The sequence below is a fragment of the Oryctolagus cuniculus genome, chromosome 8 (assembly GCF_964237555.1).
Source record: "Oryctolagus cuniculus chromosome 8, mOryCun1.1, whole genome shotgun sequence".
NCBI classification, from domain to species: Eukaryota; Metazoa; Chordata; class Mammalia; order Lagomorpha; family Leporidae; genus Oryctolagus; species Oryctolagus cuniculus.
The window spans coordinates 116,408,691-116,423,852 of NC_091439.1; the positions used below are offsets into that span (position 1 = coordinate 116,408,691).

Sequence of the window (15,162 nt, forward strand, 5' to 3'; positions counted from 1 at the left end):
AAGTCTTAAGAGAAAAAAACTGTCAACCCAGAATACTATATCCTGCAAAGCTCTCATTCATTAACGAACATGAAATAAAGACCTTCCATAACAAACAGAAATTGAATTTGTCACCAGTTGTCCAGACTTAAAAAATATGTTTATGTATGTGCTACACACAGAAACACAAAAACATGGTCATCACTACGAAAGAAGGTGAAGGCAGAAAATCTACCAGTAAAAGTACAAAGTAAAAAATGATTTTATAGAAAACTGGGAGGTCAAAGTCATTACTTATCAATAGTCATCTTGAATGTAAATGGCCTCAACTCTTCAGTTATAAGACGCAGACTGGCTGAATAGATTAAAAATAAAACCCATCTATTTGCTATATAAATGAAACACATCTCACCAAGAAAGATACTCACAGACTGAAAGTGCAAGGATGGAAAAAGATATTCCATGCTAACAGAAACCAAAACAGAGCTGGTATAACATCTTGATATCAGACAAAATAGACTAACATAAAAACAGTTAAAGGGACGAAGAAGGGCACTATGTAATGATTCAACAGGAAGAAGTGACTATCATGAACGTGTATGCACCTAATTACAGGGCACCTGCAATTTAAAAGAAATGTTAATGGATCTAAAGGGAGACTTAGACTCCAATACAATAGGAATAGGGGACTTCATTAGCCCACTTTCAGCAATGGACAGATCAAGCAGACAGAAAATCAACAAGGAAACAGCAGAGTTAATCAATACTGTAGACCAAATGGACCAAACAGATATCTACAGAATTTTCCACCCTATAGTTGCAGAATACACATTCTTCTCAATAGTACATGAAACATTCTCTAGAATGGACCACATGTTAGGCCATAAAACAAGTTTCAGCAAATTCAAAATAATCGAAATCATACCATGCATCTTCTCTGACCACAAAGGAATGAAGCTGGAAATCAGCAACTCAAGACTCTCTAGAATTTATGGAAACTGAAAAACAAGTTCCTGAATGATTGGTGCTTCATAGAAGATCAAAATATAAATTAATTTCTGGAAACAAATAAAGATGACAACACAACATATCAAAACTTATGGAATACAGCAAAAGCAGTGCAGAGAGGAAAGTTTATAGCAATTCCTGCCTACATCAAAAATTTGAAGGTCACCACATAATGACCTATTAATAAATCTCAAGAACATAGAAAAAGAACAGCAAATCAAATGCAAAATTAGTAGGAGAAAAGAGAAAATGTAAATTAGAGAAGAAATAAAATCGAAACAAAAAAAATCTGCAAAATGAGGAGCTGTTTCTTTGAAAAAATAAGCAAAATTGACACAACACTGACCCAACTTACAAAAAAAGGAGAAAGCACAAATTAATAAAATTAGAGATGAAAAAGGAAATGTTACATCATACACCACAGAAAGTGCTTTAAGTAGCACTCTGACCTCAGAATAAATAAATAAACCCTTAGGCATTTTGGTCTAGCTGAAAAGCCCATGAAAACTTTTCAGGCATGGAAGGCCAAGACACTGTGGCAAAAAGTGTCTTACATGAAGGACCTCTGTGGGTGAGACCCCAGTGGAAAGAAGTGGTCCTAAAAGAAGGATGTACTTTTCTCTGAAGGAAGGAGAGAATTTCCACTCTGCATATGGCCTTGTCTGAATACTGATGGAGTTTGTGGATTCAAAAGGCTTCCATAGCCTAGGCAGCTCATGTCAAGAGCCTTGGGTGATCACTGACATCATACATAAGGGTGTTAATTGTTAAATTAACAACAGGAATCACTGTGCACTTACTTCCCATGCAGGACTTCTGTCCTCAAAGAGTTGGATTATGAGAGTTAATAGTAAAACCTGTTCTCAAATATTTACTTCATTTTAATGTATTCAGTAGAGGATATTATGTCTCATAAGCTATAGTTATGTCTAAGTGCTTTCAAAAGATGTATCATTCTTGGGTTCCTTGTCAAAGTTAATTAAGTTTCTCAAAACATAAAGAATGCCTAATAATAATAAAATAAAATAAATAAATTAAACCTCAGAAAGGTTTACTTTTATTGAATTAAAACATTTTCTTCCTTATTGTAAAATAATTCTTCTAGTGTTCCATTGCACAGTAGGGTAACAATATTTAACAATAACATTGTGTATTTCTAAATAGCCAGAAGAAACACTTTGGAATGTTCATACTACAAAGAATTCTATTCTTGAATATATGATGTAATGGATGCTAATTACCCTAATTTGATCATTAAAATATATGCATGTATTGAAATATCACATTGTACCCCATAAATATGTGCAATTATTATGTGTCAATAAAAACAAATAATCTGATTAAAAAAAAAAAAAGACCAAGGGAGCCTGGACTGGGGAGTTGCGGTGTCTGGGAGAGCGGAAGGTAAACACTCGGAGAGACACTGCTCCTGCCAAAAGAGAAAGCAGCACTTGCTCACGGCCACTTTTCCTTGCCGATTAATAGTCCATTGTTTGATTTAAATATTATTCTTCCCCCAGGGGAATGAGAGATGCACCCATTTTTTGTTGCTCAAAATGTTGGGTGAGAACTGAGCTGTTATCAAAGGCAGAGCGTGACTCATTTAATGGAAACCACTGCATCTATGTGTCTTTATAAACAGACTCAGAAGTCATGGTGTTAGAGTTGTGGGAAGCATTTCAGAGATTTAAAATCTTTGAAATGCCTAAACAGTGATTAACATACAGTTTGTGCAAGAGGACTTCAAATAGTTGTTGGAAAATGAAATTACCAAGTAAGATTATTTTTTAAAAGATCATATTTAGTTACTTAAAAGTCATAATTACAGAGAGAAAAACAGAGAGAGATCTTCCATCTGCTGTTTCACTCCACTGATAGCCACCATGGCCAGGGCTGAAGCCAAGAGCCAGGCATTTCATCCAGGTCTCCCCTGTGGGTGAAGAGACCTCAGCTCTTGGGCCAAATTGTGGTGCCTTCCCAGGCCATTAGCAGGGAGCTGGATTGGAAGTGGAGCAGCAGGAACACAAACCAGCATTCATAAGGGATGCTGGCGTCACAAGTGGCAGCTTTATCCACCATGGTACAGCACTGGCTCCTAAGATTTCTTGAGAGGCAGAAGAGCAGAGAGAGACAGAGTATGCCCATCTGCTTGTTCAGTTTCCACATGCTCAAACTGCCGGAAGTGAGCCAATGCAACAGCTGGGAGCCAGGAACAATCCAGATCGCCCATGTGGGAGGTAGGAGCTCAATTACCTGAGCTGTCGTGCCTGCCTGCCAGGGTACACATTAGCAGACCCAATGTGTAATATGAGTATCTTAACTGCTGGACCATATGCCTATCCCATTAAGTTTGCCTTAATGTAAAACAGCTTTGAAATCCACACATAGTATATACATACTATATACTTTCCATGAATGATTTAAAGCCCTATCATGCTATTAGATTGGCATCCACTTGTGAATATTTATGTTACTTTCTTTATACTTTTAATCGAAAGCATATATATCCACTGCAGTCCGTGAGCTGTACCCAAGTGTTTTCTGTCTGTTGCTTATTTTCCTGTCCTACAAGGAAAGCTATAGGAGGTGATAGAGTGTTCATATCCCCAATACTGAAGGCAATGCTTGGCATAGACTAGGTACACAGTATTTGTTTCCAAAATGAATAAAGAGGAGATTCAATTTGCAAGATTAACAAGAACCTTGCATATCATTTGTATTAATGTTTTAAAAGTTAATTATGTCGTAATTCTACTTCCAAACCCTTCCTGTCATCTATATATTTAATCCTGACAGCCTGACTATCCATGAACCCATTTCTCAACCAAGTAGACTGAGGCATGAGAAGTGAAAACCTGCCCGTGGAGGCAGATGGATTAGTGGTACAACCAGGAGCTGAAGCTGAGCATTCTGGGTCACATTAAAATAAAATGTAGGAATGCTTTGGGATTTAAACCATTTTGAACTTGCTTTTGACTCTGTGGTTGTGCAGAATCAGTGGCTATGATGTACGTAAACATGGACATATTGGCACAGATTCTAAAAACATTTTGGATAGTAGCTGAGTTTTCTGGACCCATTCTAGAATCATTGAGGAACCTTATCAATTATGCTGTTGGCTTAAAACAACGTTAGATATTTTGAGTCAATATTTACAAAAAGTATTTTTAAGCTTGTCACACAATTGTGATGTGTACCTCAAGTGTGGGATCCTTGTTGAGCAATGTTGCTCCCTATCCTTCTAAGGCAAAGTGAAGCAAAATACACTCCAAGGAGCCAAGGGCAATGTTCCAGTTACCAGGCACCCTGTTGGCAGGAAAGAGTCCCTGGGAACCTGTCTGCCGTGTACTGGAAGGAGTCACGAAGTACATCCACCCAGCGGCAGTTGTCTTGTTTCTCTCACATCCACACTCACACCCGCTCTTCTAGGTAGTAAAAACATACCTCTCCTCAACTTCCCCAACATTATGCCTCGCTGGGAAGCAACTGTTGTTCTTAGAACAAGAACAGAAGCCATTCTGGCAAGCTCAGTAAAGTAGCAGAAGATTGATGTATCTAGTTGGAAAGGCAAAATCCCTAATGTGGTCCTATTGCTACAGTAGCAGCTGCTGCTGTAGAACATTCTCATGGCAGCAACCTGGAGCCAAGCACCTTGCACCGATGTCTCACCACCTGCAGCCATGCACCTTGCAGCCAGTGCTTCCCAAGGACTATAGAGCTGGCCTTGGGGATTGCATTACAAAAGAGGTAGCAACAGTGTGAAGCAAGTTCTTACCTTCTAGTCAGAGGCAAGCCCGTCGTTCCATTGTGATGTCAAATAACCCTCCTCTTTCTGTTGATTATCAATGGTGGAATAAGATGTAACGGACACCACGTGTAGACCCTAGAAACATACGGTTCTCCTCATGAAAGCTCTTCCAATTGGGTGAACCAATTAAATGTTTTCACTAGCATATTAGTGATGCTAATAATGTTGAATAATCTTTGTTACATATTTAGTACATTGGGACTCAATATTAAATTCACATTAAAAATTCTTCATATTTTTAAATGGCTTGCATTTATTTCAGAATTTTCTCACTGTCTCTCACACACATACACATGCATATCCACACATACATCTAACCAAAGTATGTGCAATTCTTTACTGTATGAACTAGATTGTGAAAAATAAATAAGTATAAAGTCTATGATAAATTTCTCAGTTTTAAAAGGAATTTCAGAGTGATTTTGTATCACTTCATTGGCAAACACCTGCCATGGTCCAGATGAACTATTCTTAAAGATTTAGTTCATTGGGGAGTGTCTTGTCATTTTTTTTTCTTTTTGCCTTTTAAAACATCAATTTAGAATCAAATTTTGTTTAAACAAACAACCAACTACAGAAGGTCTTGAAGATGTGTGTCACTGAAACACGTTTTCCGGGTGAGGCGGCCGAAGCATAGAGCCAAGGTCCTTTATGGTGCACACATTTCAGAAAGTGTTTTCCGTTGATCGCTACTGGAGCAGGTGAATTGCTGTTCTTGAAGGACTCTCTCCCTGCATACTGGGCCCAGGACAACTTGTTTGGAGGTAGTTTCATTGAAAGGTGAAGCTGGAAATGACCTTGGAGACAGGACCTCATGGGTTTATTACAGGGATACTAGAATCCAAGGTTAAAGACTCGCTCAAGGTTATTTCCAGTAGGAAGATTGTAAGCTCTCCTGAACAGTGCTGCTTCCTATCCAGCTTTGCCCTGCAAGCTGGCCCCAGGCGAAACTGCTGCCTGGATGGAGCTGGTGTCCTCCAGGAGGAGCTCTGTTCCCTAGGCAACCGCCACCAGTGACCCCTACTCGGGCTTGCCTGGAGCTTTCCTCCAGCTCTGTCCCCCCAGGCCTGTCTCTCCCTGGTGGTAACCATGTTCATTAAGCTCTTGCAGTCACAGGAAGCAAAACTCATTCAACAACGTTGAGAGAAAAGAGATCCCTGCGATTTGGCACAATGTGTCTGCGATGAACTTGGGGACGGTGCCTTCTGCCCCCTGTGTTGTTGTTAATGCTGTTTATCTGCTGGCTTCATTAAGGGGCCTGAGTTGGCATCAGTCGTCTGGCTTCAAACCCCAGCTCTTTCCTTCTGGCAAATGATTTAACCATTCTAAGCCTTAGCTTCCTCATTTACAGGACAGGAATAATGATGGGAACTTACTCATGGGTGGCAAGGATTGAAGAAATATTGTGAGGTCTGGACCTGAGCACTCACCACAGGCCTCCTTATTGCTATTGCTGATCATCTTCTGTCTGTCACCTGGACGTGTCAGGACTGTGCTTCTTAACTTCTGACCTTTACGGCATGTGGCTTCCTTTCCTGAACCTGATCCCTAGCTATTTCAGTACCTCACTTCAGTTACAGGCTTGGTTCTCCAGGTTCTGTCACTTTCAGAATCCTGTTGTGAATTCTCAAGAGCTGAAATCAGGTCGCCCCGTTGGCTGCAACCATGGCCAGGCAGGTTTCAGTTTCCTTGAAGGGACGGTGACCTGTGGTCAGCATGATTAACGTAGCTGCAAGAGCATCATCAACTCTCGCCAAGACAGCAGCTGGTCTCCCTACACTGGACTGAATTTCACTGAAAATTTCTGCCCCTCCATCTCCTCCTTTCAAAGGGAGGAATCCAGAATGGTCTGTCTATAGAAATAAAATGCTAGAGGCCAGTGGAAACGTGGAGGCACTGCTTAGTGGGTAGGGGGTTTTACCTTGGATTAATAGGAATGTGTGGAACTAGTAGAGGTGGGATGTGCATGCGATTGTGCGTACAGTAAATGCTATTGAACTATGCACTTGAAAATGTTGTTATGTGAATATTAACTCAATACATACATATTGAATGTGTGATATTATGAGAAGATTGGAAAGAGGCTCCCTTATTAAGAAAAACTAGAGATGAATTATGCACTAGGGCTACTGCAGGTTGTGACCAGTAAAGCTGCAAGTGGAGGATGAAAGGCTATTCCTATGAAACTGGTCCTGAGGAGTAAACTAACATAGCACAGAAGCATACATGTCTTACTTTATAGTTTGCATGGACACATGACAATTGTATGAAATGGATACCCAGAATGTCAGGAAGAAAGTTACAGACATTTTCTTGGACGAAAGTGACAGATTAGTGAAGAAGTGAAAAGCAAAGAAAAGGAGTGCAGGTTTTCTCAGGCAGCAAAGTGTGAGCTAATAAGCACACAAGTGACACTAATGGCACATCAGGGTTATTCCCGTAGGTTTCTGCGTATAGCCCCATTTTGCAGCACAACCAGGACCCAATGTGAAGAGAGCCCTGCACTTCCTAGCACAGAGCAGCCCCTTTTCATGGGCAACTTCATGACCTGCTTTCAGGTACAGAGGGATGGGTATTCAGAAGGCCCTTCCTGCCTCTGGTGCAAAATAATCTCTGCACTGAAAGCCCAATTTAGGGCAGCATGTTTTGGACATGTTCATAACACAACATTTCATGGTAGCATTCATTCCCTGCATGCCGGGAAGCCATGGAGACTTTATGTGTGAGCTGAAACTGTGCTGCTGCCCCCATGGACTTCCTGCACCCGTGCTGCTCCTCAGATGACAGCAGCCCCCTCTGCACCCTCGTCTCTGCTTCTTGCTCAGCACAGAACACGTGGTGGGAATGTGATGCCCCTCCACCCATGCAGACTTTGGAGTTTGGGCGAATCTCTCTGCCTCCGACTCCCTCAGGTTCATTCTGCATAGCACCCCAGAGTGACTTGGGGTGTTTTGGTGACCTGGTGTCTGGTGCAATATCTAACATCAATCATATTCTTTCCACTTCTTGTTCTCCTTTCCTCTTCCCTTTCTCATGCCTCCCAGAATCCCTGCCAAGTCAATGGAACACTCTCAAATCCTTGTTTCTGCACTGATGTTTGGTGGAACAACATGAAATCAGTGCACTAGCCAATATAATCTGTTTAGTAGCCTTGGAAGTCAACATGAATATTAGACCTTTTTGTCATTGATCACTGAGAGGAATAGAAAGTTCAAGTGATTGGCCAAGGACCTAAAATTAGGGGGTGTAGAACTCAAATCTAATATTGATCTGTGTAACTCCCAGGCTCATATTCAAAGCTATTGCTCTGTTTTACATGAATGGATCATATTATGATAAAATCCAGCCTGGTTTGGAGCAAGAATGTCCCCTCTTTCTAGCCTCTCATGAAGCTGTAGACTCGGGTAATGATTACCAGTGGCTCCTAGCATCATAGACCAAAGGAAAAACCATATTGTATTCTTCCAAAAAGAAGTACAGAAAGATTCTTAACAAATTATCCAAGCTGAGTTTTGTTAAGGGTTTATCTCACTGATGATTTACAAAATATTCTAGGATATTCTAGAAACTAAACAACAAAAACAACATTCAAAAACTAAACAACCTCATAGAAATATGATTTACAATATCTACATATGGAAATTTCTGAAAAGCACGTAGTCCATGTTGTCTAAGATGTAAACTGTGGAGTGGAGAGGAAGAAGCCAGCAGAGCCCACGGAAGTTTCAAGTGTAATTAACAGACATGTCGACCATTTACAGCGTATGCATTGTACTTGAATCCTGGATGGATGATAACACGATATTGAAAAATGAGACGATTGTGGAAATTTCTGTCTAACTGGATATTTGCTGCTATGAAGGGAATATTGTATGCTTACATATTAAAGTGGTATTGTGGTTACTTCATCTTGAAAGAATTGAAATCCTTTAGAGATGTGCACTGAAATATTTATGAACTCTTGCAGTTATGGTCAAGAGTTGGCTTCAAAATGACCTTGATCTGGGGGAAATTATGTGAAAAATGTTTAAAACATTTTTTAAGAAAGCAACTTTGGCAAGCAATGGCATTTTGAAGCACTAATTGTTCCATGTTTCCTAATATCTGAAAGCACTTTCTCTTATCACTTATAGCATATTTTTCTTAATATCCTATAAGATGTGAACTGAGTCATTTAGAACACATCATCACATTGAGTTTAGAGATTTGTTTCAGACTAACCCAGCTGCTGCTCTCCACAGGGATGGGGTCCAGACCTGTGAAATTGTTCTGTTTCAAGGGCATTGCCTTGGGAGAAGGGGGTACAAGTTGGTAAAGCCCAGTTCCTTGGAAGGAAACCTAGGCTGTCTGAGGAGGGAGTAACAGAGATGTGACCTTGGCAGTACTGCAGGCCCAGGGTACACAAAGCCAGTCATTGGCGATGAGCTGGGGGCCGGTGTGATCCTTACCACTGCCTAGGGCCACAAGCAGGCATCTGTCAAGCCAGAATGGGTCTGGAAGGCCAACAGGGATGGGAGTCTTTGCTCTGAAATTAGCTGTATCCGTGCTCAGTGGTGATCAGGTAATGAGCAATAAGCCTGGGCACTGACCTTTCTAGGAGATGAGAAGGTTGTGCAGCTGTTAGTGTGTTCCTCTGTCTACAGGAGACGTGACTGAGCCAAGGACCCTTCAGGGCGAGGCAGGAGAGTCCAACTCATCACATGTTTTCTCCCCTGCATGAGTACCTCTGGAGTAGCTCCGCACACATCAGCAGGGAGCCACACTACGTGCCCTGGAGTAGCTCCGCACACATCAGCAGGGAGCCACACTACGTGCCCTGGAGTAGCTCCGCACACATCAGCAGGGAGCCACACTACGTGCCCTGGAGTAGCTCCGCACACATCAGCAGGGAGCCACACTACGTGCCCTGGAGTAGCTCCGCACACATCAGCAGGGAGCCACACTACGTGCCCATCTGATGGGATCCACGGGTCAGGGAATGGGAGTGCCTCCAGGCTTCATGATGATCACTCATGTCTTCCCAAGTCTTCTCACTCACACAGGGCTGAGTTTTCCCTGCAAATTAAGCACCAGAACTTGAAAGTAGGAGTGCTGGGCTGCTGCAGACTCTCAGGTCAGGAGGGCTCACGGACCTCCCCCTCTTCTGAATTTGCATGGAAGAGGTGACGTGGGCCTTGGGCAAAAGGACTTGAGAACCCATGCATCTCACTGAGATCACTCCCCTGGTGGGCCCCCTGCCTTCCTCTTGGTGGAGTTCACCTACGATTTTTCAGATGAAGTCACACTGATGATACCAACAGCTTATCCTGACAGCTTACTGTCCGGGTGTGTGCTGCTCACTGCCAAGGTGGACATTGACTGTTTGGTGCAGAGTCCTTAGTGCAGCTTGTGGGATATCTGTTGTCTGTATTTCCAAGGGTGTGAGGGGAATTTACCATGAGGGTAGCTGTCATGATCCCTATTTAAAGAGGCAGATAGCTGGGCTGAGAATGTCTAGGGATAAGTGAGCCTACAGAGAGTGAGGGGTGGCTGTAGCCATATGCACAAGGTTCACTGCTGATGTAGCCCCAGGACAGTGTGCACCTGCCTGTGGCGGCACCTGCACCAGCAGATTAAAACAGTCTAAGCGCAAACCCTTAGTCATCATGAGAAGGACAGGTGCACGAGAAAGAATTTGCACTTAATACCCCGAAGTATTTTAATACACTATTGCTTATTGACTAGTAGTAAATCTCGCCATGAACAAATTTGCCAAATAGCCAACAACATAATTTTCTGACAGGTTGTCCACTTTTGCCATAAAAGTGTGTTTGTTGGTGGACATGCTGAGGTCACATGGAGAATTACTGCCCAGGCTTGGATTAGAGGCTTTGCTGGTGGATTCAGAGCTCTCTCTGCAGATGACAGTTGTGTGTGTTATATCATGGCAAACTTACCAATGTGGTTTTTTTGTTGTTGTTGACAGGCAGAGTGGACAGTGAGAGAGAGAGAGAGAGAGAAAGGTCTTCCTTTGCCATTGGTTCACCCTCCGCACTGATCCGATGGCAGGAGCCAGGTGCTTCTCCTGGTCTCCCATGGGGTGCAGGGCCCAAGCACTTGGGCCGTCCTCCACTGCGCTCCCTGGCCACAGCAGAGAGCTGGCCTGGAAGAGGGGCAACCAGGACAGAATCCGGCGCCCCGACTGGACTAGAACCCGGTGTGCCTGCACTGCAAGGCGGAGGATTAGCCTAGTGAGCCGCGGCGCCGGCAAACTTACCAATGTTTTAGCAACATTAGTTCTCATTATTTTGTAATAAATGTTAACAATGCAGTAGATGACACATTTGAAAGTATTTAGACACAAGTATCCCTGCCATGCCTCTACTTGTATAAACAGAATGATACTGTTAGGAAAATTAAGAGGAAATTATCAGGCAGAATTTGACATGAACATCATTTTATGTAATAAATGTATCAGTAATTAGTCTTTGTAACCGAAGGCTGATCACCCAAACTACACAGTTTTCAGGATCACAGGGAATTCTGTTTCTCCCCAAAACTGTGTTTCCTACAAGACCTCTCCGGAATGGTGGTCTCCAAAATAAAAGCCCTTTTGCTGCTGTTGGTTGAAATATAAGCCAATCCTTCCACCGAGGCCGAGCTGGAACAGCACCAAGCCTACGTTACCTTGATGTTGAAAGAGAGGTGGTTCATTAACTTTTAGCTACTGTTTATTACTGTGGCATAACAAGCATAACTCAAAATTTACCATCCTGACAACTTTTAACTGCACAGCTCAAGGGCACTAAACACATTGTTGTGCAACTATCACCATGTCCATCTCCAGAATATTTTGTATTTCACTAAACTGAAGCTGTGTACCCATTAAACTTTCATTCCCCACCACTGCCTTCTTCTCTTTCTATGAATTTGACTAAGTACCTCATATTGGTGGAATATTAACAGTATTTTTTGTTTTGTGTCTGTTTTCAGTTCGTATGTTCCCAAGGTTCACCCTTAGTGTAGTGTGTGTCAGAATCACCTTTACTTTTATTTTTTTAAAGATTTATTTATTTATTTGAAAGGCAGAGTTATAGAAAGGAAGAGGCGGACGCAGAAAGAGATCTTCCATATGCTAGTTCACTCCCCAAATGCTTGAGCCACCATCCACTGCTTTTCCCAGGCCATAGCAAGGAGCTGGATCAGAAGTGGAGCAGCTGAGGCATGGCCCTTGTCCAAATGGGATGCTGCTGTCGCAGGTGGCAGTTTTCCCCTTTACGTCCTAACACCAGCCTTGCAGCGTTGGGTTTTAAAGTCCAGCTCTGAATATCAAGACACAGACTTGAGTTTAGTTCATTTCCTATTCCCCAGCAGTTCATCTTGCTCCTTGTTATCTTCCTGAGGCCAGAAGGGGGGTGGGGGTGACTAAAGCAGTCCCTTGCCCCCCCATGTAGACACACTGCTGGGCTGTACCAAGTCTAGTGGCTTCAGGTTCATGTGCAATGCCAGGAGTATGTGCCTGATCCATGCAGAATGGTTCCAGACCACAGTGTGTCCACCCTGCCAGGCAGAGGCCTCCACTGGCTGCTGGCACCGATCCAGAGGTTCCACTTGCAAGCACTACCCCAGGGAAAAAAAACTTTAGGTTTTGTCTGGTGCTGGATTTCCCCATACTAGGCCCAGGACTGAGCTCCAAGGCAAAATCCTATGTGAATTCCCAACACCTGGAGTCTTGCTCTGTGTGTGCTAGAGTTTGGAGGAGGAATACAAGAGGTGGCCCCTTGTCCTTTGACTAAGGTGGATGCAGAGACTGTTTCTACAGGTACTGATCCAGTGACAGGGGCTGCGGGACCCTGTCTGGCAGTAGGTGTTACGGTGACAGGACAGGTATGGATTTCAAGCCTAAAGTCTGGAATTAACTTCCTCTTCTCTCCAGTTGGAAGTGTACAGCTGCACAGCTTGGAGCTGGGGGAAGGGTGTTGCAGCAACTCTTACTTCCTGCCTTCTTCAATGCATCTATTATTACTATTATTTTATTATTATTATTATTATTCTAAAGCCAGGCATGACAATCTCTCGCGTAGGTTTCTTAGCTCGTGTGAAGGTGCCTTGGTGTGGGAGTAGCTATTCAAGTTGGTGTCTCTGCAGGAATTTGGTCACCATAGCAACCTATTTGGTCACCATCTTGCTCTGCCTTCCAAACTCTGTTAGGTTTTCATGCACGCATGGACATCTCTCCATGTTAGCAAGTCAGACTGAAGAAGCCCACAGGCATTTTGGTATCCAGGTGGATGGGAGCACATTCCCGGGAAGGGCTGTGTCCCAGCCTCACTCCCATGTTCCCTGTGAGTGAGTCAGGGCTCACTGCAGTTCTGCAGTCATGTGGGCATCTGTGCTTCTGTGCCAGCTGGGCCTCAGGCGTGAATTCGATTCTTCCTTAGTGATAATTATCAGAAGCAATCATTTAAATAAAATACCATTAGAATAAAACATTCAAACAGCTGTATCAAAAGTAGCTATGTTAAATGAAACCATCCCTACCATGTTGAATATTATACACGTGAATAACCATGGATATTGTGGAATTACAGCATGTAAGGTGACATTAAATGCTGTTACCTTCATAGTGAGAGCAAACAGGGTGTGTACCAGCCATGGAGAGTGAGCTCACATGTTTCCTACTGGTGCGTGTGCCCATTCATGTAGATCTGTAGTTCAGTGCTGGTTTTGTCAACTGCAGCTTCCACCAGACAGGGATTTTTTTTCTAGGAGCGCAGGGAATCTGTCTTTGGACCAGAGATGGGCTGCTTGATCGTGACTCTTAAGCTGAGTATTAAGAACACGCAGGTCCACTTACATCAGAGGGCAGAGTCACAAGGAGGGCTCAGGTCCCAGGAATAGGCAGCGCACTTCTGTCAGTAGTTAAAGAAACTGTAAGCAGAGCGGACATTTGGTCCAGCAGGTGGGACATTGCTTGTAACTGAATTCCCTATTGGAGTACCCGGGTGTGAATCTTGGCTCTGCTTCTGATTCTGATCCAGCTTCCTGCTACTGCAGACCCTGGGGGCAGCAGGTAATGACTCAAGTACTTGGATTCCCGCCACCCATGAGAGACCCAAATAGAGTTCCGGGCCCCTGAATTCATCCTGGCACTGCCCTGGCTGTTGTGGGCATCCAGGAAGCGAACCAGTAGAGAGGAGATTGATCTCTGTCTCTCTGTTTTTCAAATAAACATTTTTTTTCTAAAGAAATAAAACCCACTGCTAAATAGAAACCTCATACCTCTTATGAAACAGGACAGATGCCACTCCTAGGGCATGAAGTAGGAGCAATGATTTCCCAGCACTCATAGCACAGCAGTGTTTACACTGATACCAGGCTCCTGTGACTCTACACACATGGAGATTCAGGACCAGGACACACAGTGATGAAGGAAAACAATCTGCAGGAGATGGTTCTGTAGGCTTCAGTTTAACAACTGACATCCAACTTCACACAGTCCATCCACTGCTGGCCCCACCATTTTTAACATTGCCATATCATCCTTTGTCATTGCAAAAATCTACATTAGAGTATGAGGAATGGTAGTCTTTTGCTACATAATAAATTACCATCAAATTATTATCTTAATGTTGCTTGGGGAAGTAGGAGCTGCTGAGCTGGGAGTTCTTGGCTCCATCTCAGGAGTTTACACTGAAGGTGTGGCTGGGCTAACAGGCTTCTGAGGGCTCAGCTGTAGGGGGAGGACCTGCTTATTTGCATGCTGATTGGCAGGTCAGGTCAGCACCTGGTTGGTTGGTGGAAGAGCAGCTCTGTTCCCCACTAAGTGAGCCTTTCCCACAGCTGCTGCTGTGTCCTCATGACATGGCCGCTTACGTCCTGAGGGGTGAGAAACCCGAGAGGGAGGGAGAGGAGAGATCCACATTGCCTTTTAGGACCTGGTCTCACAGCCACACACAATCACTGCCACCTGTTTGCTCTTATTCATTGCAGTTGAGTGACTAGGTCCAGCCCAGTATGGAAGGCGGGAGGCTGGCCTCCATTGTTGTTAAGTTGTTCATGAATGCATTTTAGGTTGGGCCTGTGAGTGGGCATCCTGAGTCACAGCTCCTGAAAGGCCATAGGCCAGTGGTTTCCAGGTCCCCTGGAGTCCCCACTCTTTTTTGCTGACACCCCAATAGCAAGTGTACCCACCCTGCCTGAGACTTTCTCCAGTCCTCTGAGACTGCTCTCTGCTGGGACACTCGGTTCTAGCACTTAGACACCCCAGAACCTTCTTGGTCCTAGGCCAGCAGTCTCCTCCTCTCCTCTAGACCATCCCCATTAAACACAAACAGGCTACCACAGCTCAGGATGGGAAATGTGAACACATGCCTGCTACCACCAAA

The 15,162-nt window shown here is 43.6% G+C and overlaps 1 protein-coding gene and 1 long non-coding RNA gene across 3 annotated transcripts in view; one reads left to right on the forward strand and one right to left on the reverse strand.

Moving 5' to 3' along the window:
- CSMD1 (CUB and Sushi multiple domains 1) overlaps positions 1 to 15,162 on the forward strand; it is a 2,053,194-nt gene that overhangs the window by 1,290,368 nt on the left and 747,664 nt on the right. The window lies entirely within an intron of this gene.
- The window catches only part of LOC127487372 (uncharacterized), a 29,724-nt gene continuing 17,416 nt past the window's right edge, over positions 2,855 to 15,162 (reverse strand). The window contains exon 3 of the long non-coding RNA XR_007914194.2: positions 2,855 to 4,870. This is a non-coding gene — a long non-coding RNA (uncharacterized lncRNA). The remainder of the gene's footprint in view (positions 4,871 to 15,162) is intronic.